At 43.8% G+C, this 7965-nt stretch overlaps 1 protein-coding gene and 1 pseudogene across 3 annotated transcripts in view; one reads left to right on the plus strand and one right to left on the minus strand.

The window, feature by feature from the left end:
- NKTR (natural killer cell triggering receptor) overlaps positions 1-287 on the minus strand; it is a 53670-nt gene extending 53383 nt beyond the window's left edge. For all 3 annotated transcript variants that reach the window (XM_025883522.2, XM_025883511.2, XM_073901302.1), the window contains exon 1: positions 145-287. The gene's annotated coding sequence lies outside the window, so the exon portion shown is untranslated. The remainder of the gene's footprint in view (positions 1-144) is intronic.
- On the plus strand, positions 191-7905 carry LOC112832752 (uncharacterized; annotated as a pseudogene).
- The last annotated feature ends 60 nt before the right edge of the window (positions 7906-7965 follow it).

Below are 7965 nucleotides of genomic sequence, written 5' to 3' on the forward strand. Positions count from 1 at the left end.
GGAGGGGGCTGGGGCGGAGCCCGCGCCACGGTCGCCTCGCGCCGGCCTGTCGCGACACCACGGGAGGCCAAGCCGGGGTTCCCTCCAGCCCCGGGCCTCCCGACTCCCAAGTAGCGCGCAAACACATGCGGGCGAGCTCTTTACCTGGTTGGCCTCCAGCCTGAGCAGCTCTCCGTGAGCGGAGGAGAATATGCTGCCACAGCGGCGGCGGCCGGAGCCCAACGCCACTAACGGACCACCACCCCCTCCCCCGGGCCGGCCTCCCTGTGCCACGCTAAACCCCGCGAGAGTCGGCACAAATACCGCGAGAGCACAGGCTCGAAGGGGGTGTTTAACCGAAGGGTGCGCGCGCACGTGGGCGTGTCCGACGCTCCTATACCTGAGCTGGTCTTTTTTGCCCCCCCCCCCCCCCCCCCCCCCCCCCCCCGCCTTAGAGTCAGTCCGCCCAATCTGGGAACCCTGATCACGCTTGCACTCTCAGTTTCCTCTCGTCTTCCCTTAAGATCCGTGAGTGCCCGCGCGTTTTCCGGCATCGCGATGCTTCCGTGTTGTCTACGCCTCCGAGTAAGCTGCAAGACCTGAAGTCGAGATTTAGTGAACGGACGGATCGTTTGGCCTGTTTTCCTTTTCTCAAGGCGTAGTTACGACACTCTCCTCCTGTTAGACTGTTTCACTTCAAAGGCCTTAGGTGTGCGTCCGTTCCATCTTTGGCATCAGCGTCGCAGGGATAGTCTTTGTTCATGGCCATTCATCTTTTGCGAAGAGTCAGTTGAAGACCTTTGCCCATGTTTTATTCGTGTTCGTCTTATTATTGAATGCGGGAGTTCCGAGTACAAATGTTTTGTTAAACAGGTGATATATGTATGTTCTAAATACAAATCTTTTGTTATATATAATTCCGAGTATTTTCTCCTGAGCTGGGTCGTTTCATTATTTTGATGGTGGTTTGTGCAAAGCAGTTTTTAATTTTAGTGAAGTTACTTGATCAGTTTTCTCGTACGGTTTGTGCTTTTTCTGTGCTAAGAAATCTCTGCTTACCCCAAACTCCGGAAGATTTTCTCCTGTGTTTTCCTCTAGAACTTTTACGTGTAAGTCTAAGATATATTGGAATTTTTCATTGTGGTGTCAGGTAGAGGTTGCGGTTCGTTTTGGTTTTTGGTTTTCCCCCCTGTGGAAACAGAGGAGTTTCACCGCCATTTGTTAAAAAAAAAACTTGCCTTTGTCAGTTGAATTACCTTGGCTTTGTGTGGTTCTGTTTCTGAACTCTAAATTTTGTTAACTGTTCTGTGTATCTTTATGCTAGGGCTACACTGTTTTGTTTTTTGTTTTTAAGTTATTTTCTTAAAACTAAAATACACACTTTTTAATTATTTTATTATCAAAATTATCATTTAACTCTTTTTAAGTGTACAGTTCAGAGGCAGTAAGTACATTTCACATTGTTGTGCAGTCATCACCACCATATAGCCGCTGAACATTTTTCATCTTGGAAAACTGAAACTCTATGCATTAAACAGTAACTCTGCATTCTTTCTACCCAGCCTCAGGCAACCACTCTACTTTTTTTTTTTTTTTTAGTTTATTGTGGGAAGAACACTTAATGTGAGATCTATCCTCTTAACAGATTTTTTAAAAGATTTTATTTATTTGAGAGCGAGCAAGTGAGTGGGGGGAGGAGTAGATAGAGAGGGACAAGCAGACTCCTCGCTGAGCGGGGAGCCTGCAGGGGGCTGGGGGCTGGATCCCACAACCCCAAGATCTTGACCTTAGCCAAAATCAAGAGTTGGACACTCAACCCACTGAGCCACCCAGCCCCGCCCCTTAACAGATTTTCAAGTGTACAATATGGTATTGTTATCAATAGGCACAATGTTGTAGAGCAGATTTCTAGGATTTATTCATGTCACATAGGTGAAATTTTATAACCATTGATAGCAACTACTTTCACCCTTTTCCCATCCCCTGGCAAACACTCTTTTATTCTTTGCTTCTATAAGTTCAACTGTTTTAGTTACCACATATTAAATGGAATCATGCAATATGTGTCCTTCAGTGACTGACTTGCTTCACTTAGCATAATGTTCTCAAGTTTCATCGATGTTCTCACATATTGCAGGATTTCCTTCCTTTTTTAAGGCTAAATAATACTCCATTGTATGAATATACCATAATTTCTTTATCCATTCATCAGCAGATGGACACTTGGGTTGCTTCCATCATTTGGCTATTGTGAATAATGCTGCTGTGAAGATGAGTGTACAAATATCTCTTTGAGATCCTGCTTTCAATTCCTTTGGGCATATACCCAGAAGTGGAATTGCTAGGTCATAAGCTAATTCTATTTTAAATTTCTGGGTGGTTTTTTTTTAAGATTTTATTTTTTTGAGAATGAGAGAGAGAGAGAGCGCACAGGAGCAGGGGCAGAGGGAGAGGGAGTTGGAGAAGTGGAGTCCGCTGCTGAGCAGGGAGCCCACCTTGGGGCGTGATCCCAGGACCCTGAGATCATGACCTGAGCCAAAGGCAGGCGCTTACTGAGGCACCCAGGTGCCCCAAGCTAATTCTGTTTTTATGGGGAACTGCCGTTCTGTTTTCCATAGTGACTGCACTATTGTACATTTCCATCAGCATTGCACAAGGCTTTCAGTTTCTCAACATCCTCACCAACACCTGTTATTTTCTGTTGTTCTTGTTTTTTTTAATAATTGCCATCCTAATGAGTGTGAGGTAGCACACTGTTTTGATTACTGTAGCTTTATAGTAAATTTAAAAATCAAGGTCACTTAGGTAGTTTCTAAACTGTTTTTGCACCTGTGCCACCTTGTGAAGTGCAGGGACCTGCACTGTCATGGAAGTGCGATCCCTGTTGGAGGTTGCCAGTTCTACCTCTCTAAAAGTACAGTATCTCTATCAGAGCCACAATCTCCTGGGTTTCACATTTGTAACCTAGGCTAAATTGAGAAGCTAGTGGTCCTGGGTCTGATTTTGCTTACACTGTTATAGCTAACCATTTATAGGTTTGGAAAAGATGAAATGTGCATGCCTATTCAGAAATGAAATGGGTTGGTAAAGCTAACTTTCATACAAAGACTTGTGAAAGGAAAAGAAGGGGAGCATTGCCCAGGGAAGTGATTTGTAATTACTGTGCTTTGGGCAGCTGGCTTCAGTGTAAGTTGGCTTTAGGGCTCTGGAATGAAATGCTTAATTTGGGGAGTATTTAAAATACTTTAAATCTCCTGAAATTCGTTCTTATCTTGACACTCCCCTAAAGTTTCTTTCCTGCCACTGATTATATGATGTGGGGCAAATCACTTTGATCCTGGAATTCAGTTTCTTTGTCTGCAAAATAAGCAGGACAAAATACCGTCTAAGTTCCCTCCTTGCTCAAAATTCTTTTATTCTGTCCTGTGAGTTGAAATTGTATTTCAGATGATTTGAGGATAAGGTATGCTATTTGGTCTGTGGTTAAGGTGAAGAAACTACTGGGACAAGGCAGGCCTAGAGCTAACATCCACCAAAAGCATTGATACCTCCTCCCTCATCATCAAGAGTAGTAGAAAATTAATATCCAAGCAGTTTACAAACTCAGGCTTAATTTGGAGAACCTTAGTAGTAGGAATTTTCAGGTAATGATTTAGAGTGGGATTATACCAGCAGTCGGCACTTCAATGGATAGGGCTCTGGCAAAACTAATCAGGAATGGTAGTGGGGAAATTTAGATGAAACATAATTTTTTAGAAAATAGAAATTACCAAAATTGACTCAAAGAAATGGAAGGCCTGAATAAACTAGCAACCATTGAAGAAATTGAATTAGTAATCCCCAATCTCCTTCCAAACAACTGCGAAGGACATTTTGCCATAACCAGATGGGAAATTTGATAATGGTCTAAATATTAGGTGAAATCAAGGAAATATACTTAATTTTGTTAGATATCTAATGAAGATAAAGATAATGAAATTTTGGTTATGCAAGAAAATGTTCTTAGTTTTTTAGTGAAGTGAAACAAATGTGGCAAAATCTTGATAATTGTTATATCTAGCTGAGAGGTATTGGGGATTTTTGAGCTGTGTTCTCTATTTTTATATTTCTTTGAAATTACTCTTAATAAAACCAGTAAGAACAAACATAGTCTTTCCAAAAACACAAGTTCCACATTGTTTCATAGGCACATTTTACCAGACCCTTAAGGATCAATAATCTTTTCTCAATCAAAATATTTTAGAAAATGGAAAAAGACAGCTACCTAACTTACCTTGTGATACCAATACCAAACAAAGATAGGGCAAGAAAATTAGAGACCAATCTCATTATAAACATGGATTTAAAAATCCAAATAAAATATTAGGAAATGGAGTTTAGCAGCATTTAAATTCCAAAATGTTCATGACCTAGTTGGCTTTAATTCAGGAATACAAGGATGGTTCGACATCAGAGAATCTATTTCTATAGTTCACCATATTAACAGATTAAAGAAAAGGCATATGATTATCCCAATATATGGTGTATTGGTTATCTATGTATTGCCTCTCAGCTCCTTCAATATATCTTCTGTAATACACAGTTTAACCTCAAGCAGGGATCTGTACCAAATTAACTTTTACATTTGTACAACTTAGGGAGAAGACAAAAAAGGTAAACAAAAGGAGAGAAAAGGAATCCAATGAGAAGATACCTATGCACACAGTTCTACCTTATTTGCATACACCATTTTTTAAATAAAAGGATATCCTATATCTTAAATGGGAAATTGTAGAAAAGAATAGGTCCAAGACTGCTATCTTTAGAAAGACCTGCTTAAAACATTGGCCTGTGGGTGGAATCTGGGAACCTGTGTGGTAATCAATTTCCTACACTTATAGAAAACTTCAGTTAAACGATTAGAGTGCTTCACTCTGCCTAAACTATTAGAGCAAACAATATGGTTTATACTGAATACCTGCTTTCCTTCTGGGAATCTGGAAACTTGGTATGTACTAGGCAGAGGATGCATACATATGTGACCATTCCCCAGTAAAAACTCTGGGCACTGAGTCTCTAATGAACTTCCCTGGTAGACATTTCTCACATGCTATGATTAATCCTGGAGGAATTAAGCTCGTTCTGTGTGACTCCATTGGGAGGGGGAAGCTTGAACCTGGTTTCCTCTGGGCTTTACCCTATATGCCTTTTCCCTTTGCCGATTTGCTTCGTGTTCTTTTGCTATTATAAATCATAGCTGTGAGTACAATTAAATGCTGAGTCCTGTGAATCCTCCTAGCTAATCATCAAACCTGCAGGTAATCTTAGGACCTACAACACAGCAACAAAAATTACCAGAATTTGATAACAAAATCAGTATTGAAAATCTGAAGCCACATTTTTTTTAAAGATTGATTTATTTGAGAGAGAGAGAAAGAGAGAGAGAGCACGAGAGGGAAGAGGGTCAGAGGGAGAAGCAGACTCCCTGCTGAGCAAGGAGCCCGATGTGGGACTCGATCCCGGGACTCCAGGATCATGACCTGAGCCGAAGGCAGTCGCTTAACCAACTGAGCCACCCAGGCGCCCTGAAAACACGTTTTTTTTAAATCCTAGATTTCCTTTTTTTGTGGAAAACAGGAGTAGACTATTTCATTTTACAGAAAAATATGTATTTTGATAGAATAACATTCTCATGATATTAGTCAAGAACAGATGGGCTTTCTCCATGAGGGTGAGGGGAAATGGCCATAGCAGCTCCAAGCATCCATCCTTATACCCTGGAAGTCTGAGGGGAAAGCACTTTTCCTGCCAGCACCAGCGAGAAAAATCCCAGCGAGAGAGCTGATTGACGATGAGGTTCATCTGCCCATCAGTCTTGAGGGCCACAGTAGTGGGCAGATATACCGTGACTGATCAGCTTAGAGGGGGGCCAGTAACCAGGAGAAGCATGGGGATATGGCAGCACAGAGGTGTCCCCTGAGGCAATGGCTGCCAACTAAGAAGTCTAAGAAGTCGAGTTCGATCGAGAGCTGAGAGCGGACCCCAGAGAGCCCTGCAGCTCCACCGCCGCCGCTGGCCTAGTTGCGGTCACGCCCCGGCTGAGCCGCAGCTGCGGGGCCAGCCGCAGTCACCATCACTGCAACCATGAGCAGCACAAGGCCGAGACCCAGCAGCTGCCCAACGCCTCGGCCCTCAGCGCTGCCTACACCGATCCCGGCCCCACCGGCAGCGTAGGGAGCGGCGGCCCCGGGCGGCCTCACATCCGCGGCGCCCGCCGTCAGGGACAAGGTGGTGATTTCAGTGAAGGTTTCAGGAACAGTAAAATGGTTCAATGTAAGAAACATATAAGGTTTCATTAACAGGAATGCCACCCAGGAAGATGTATTTGTACACCAGACTGCCATAAACAATAACCCCAGGGCGCCTGGAGGGCTCAGTTGGTTGAGCATCTGCCTTGGGCTCAGGTCATGGTCCCAGGGTCCTGGGATCGAGTCCCACGTCAAGTTCTCTGCTCATCGGGGAGCCTGCTTCTCCTCCCTCTGCCTGCCTCTCTGCCTACTTGTTCTCTCTCTCTCTCCCCCACTCTGTCAAATAAATAAATAAATAAAATATTTAAAAAAAGAGTAACCCCAGGAAGTACCTGCCCCAGGAAGATGGAGAGACTGTGGAGTTTGATGATGTTGAAGGAGCAAAGGGTGCCGAGCCAGCAAATGTGACAGGCCCTGGTGGAGTTCCAGTGCAAGGCAGTAAATATGCAGCAGACTGGAACCATTACAGATGCTATCCACGTGGCAGAGGTCCTGCACGCAATTCCCAGCAGAATTACCAGAATAGTGAGAGTGGGGAAAAGAACGAGGATAGGAAAAGGCTCCTGAAGGCCAGGCCCAACAGCACTGGCGCTCCCGCGGGCGGCGCTTCCCACCTTACTACATGCAGAGACCCTATGGGCATCGACCACAATATTCCAACCCTCCTGTGCAGGGAGAAGTGATGGAAAGTGCTGACAACCAGGGTGCAGGAGAACAAGGTAGACCAGTGAGACAGAATAGGTATCGGGGTTATAGACCATGATTCTGCAGGGATCCTCCTCGACAAAGACAGCCTAGAGAGGATGGCAATGCAGAAGATAAGGAAAATCAAGGAGATGAGACCCAAGGACAGCAGCCACCCACCATTGGTACCACTGCAACTTCAATTACCGATGCAGACACTCAGAAAACCCTAAACCACAAGATGGCAAAGAGACAAAAGCAGCAGATCCATCAGCTGAGAATTCATCCGCTCCTGAGGCTGAGCAAATGCCTGCTTACCATCTCTACCATCATCTAGTTTAATCATCCAACACGAAGAAATGAAGATGAAATTCCAGCAATAAGAAATGAACAAAAAAGATTGGAGCTAAAGACCTAAAGTGCTTGCTTTTTGCCCATTGACCAGATAAATAGAACTATCTGCAGCATGGGTTGTTTTTTTTTTTCTTATGTAGTTGCATTTTAATGAGAATAGACAGGCAATGATGTAATACATAAGGTAGTAAATTATGTGATTATGACTACTGTTGCAAAAAGAGAAAAAAGGAAAAAAGAAAAGGGTGAGGGTTCTAGAATATTAGGGGGGAGTTACCTTTTTCTCTTTAAATTTTTGTTATGTTAATCACCATACATTACATCATTAGTTTTTTTTTTAAACTTTTTATTTATTTATTCATGAGAGACAGAGAGAGAGAGAGAGAGAGGCAGAGGGAGAAGCAGGCTCCCAAGGAGCAGGGAGCCCGATGCGGGACTCGATCCCAGGACCCTGTGATCATGACCTGAGCCGAAGGCAGACGCTTACCCATCTGAGCCACCCAGGCGCCCACATCATTAGTGTTTGATGTAGTGTTCCATGATTCATTGTTTGTGCATAATACCCAGTGCTCCACGCAGAACGTGCCCTCTTTAATACCCATCACCAGGCTAAACCATCCCCCCACCCCCCTCCCCTCTAGAACCCTCAGTTTGTTTTTCA

The sequence above is a fragment of the Callorhinus ursinus genome, unplaced genomic scaffold (genome assembly GCF_003265705.2).
Source record: "Callorhinus ursinus isolate GAN/ISIS: 27379988/994484 unplaced genomic scaffold, GSC_fseal_2.0 scaffold1, whole genome shotgun sequence".
Lineage (NCBI taxonomy): Eukaryota > Metazoa > Chordata > Mammalia > Carnivora > Otariidae > Callorhinus > Callorhinus ursinus.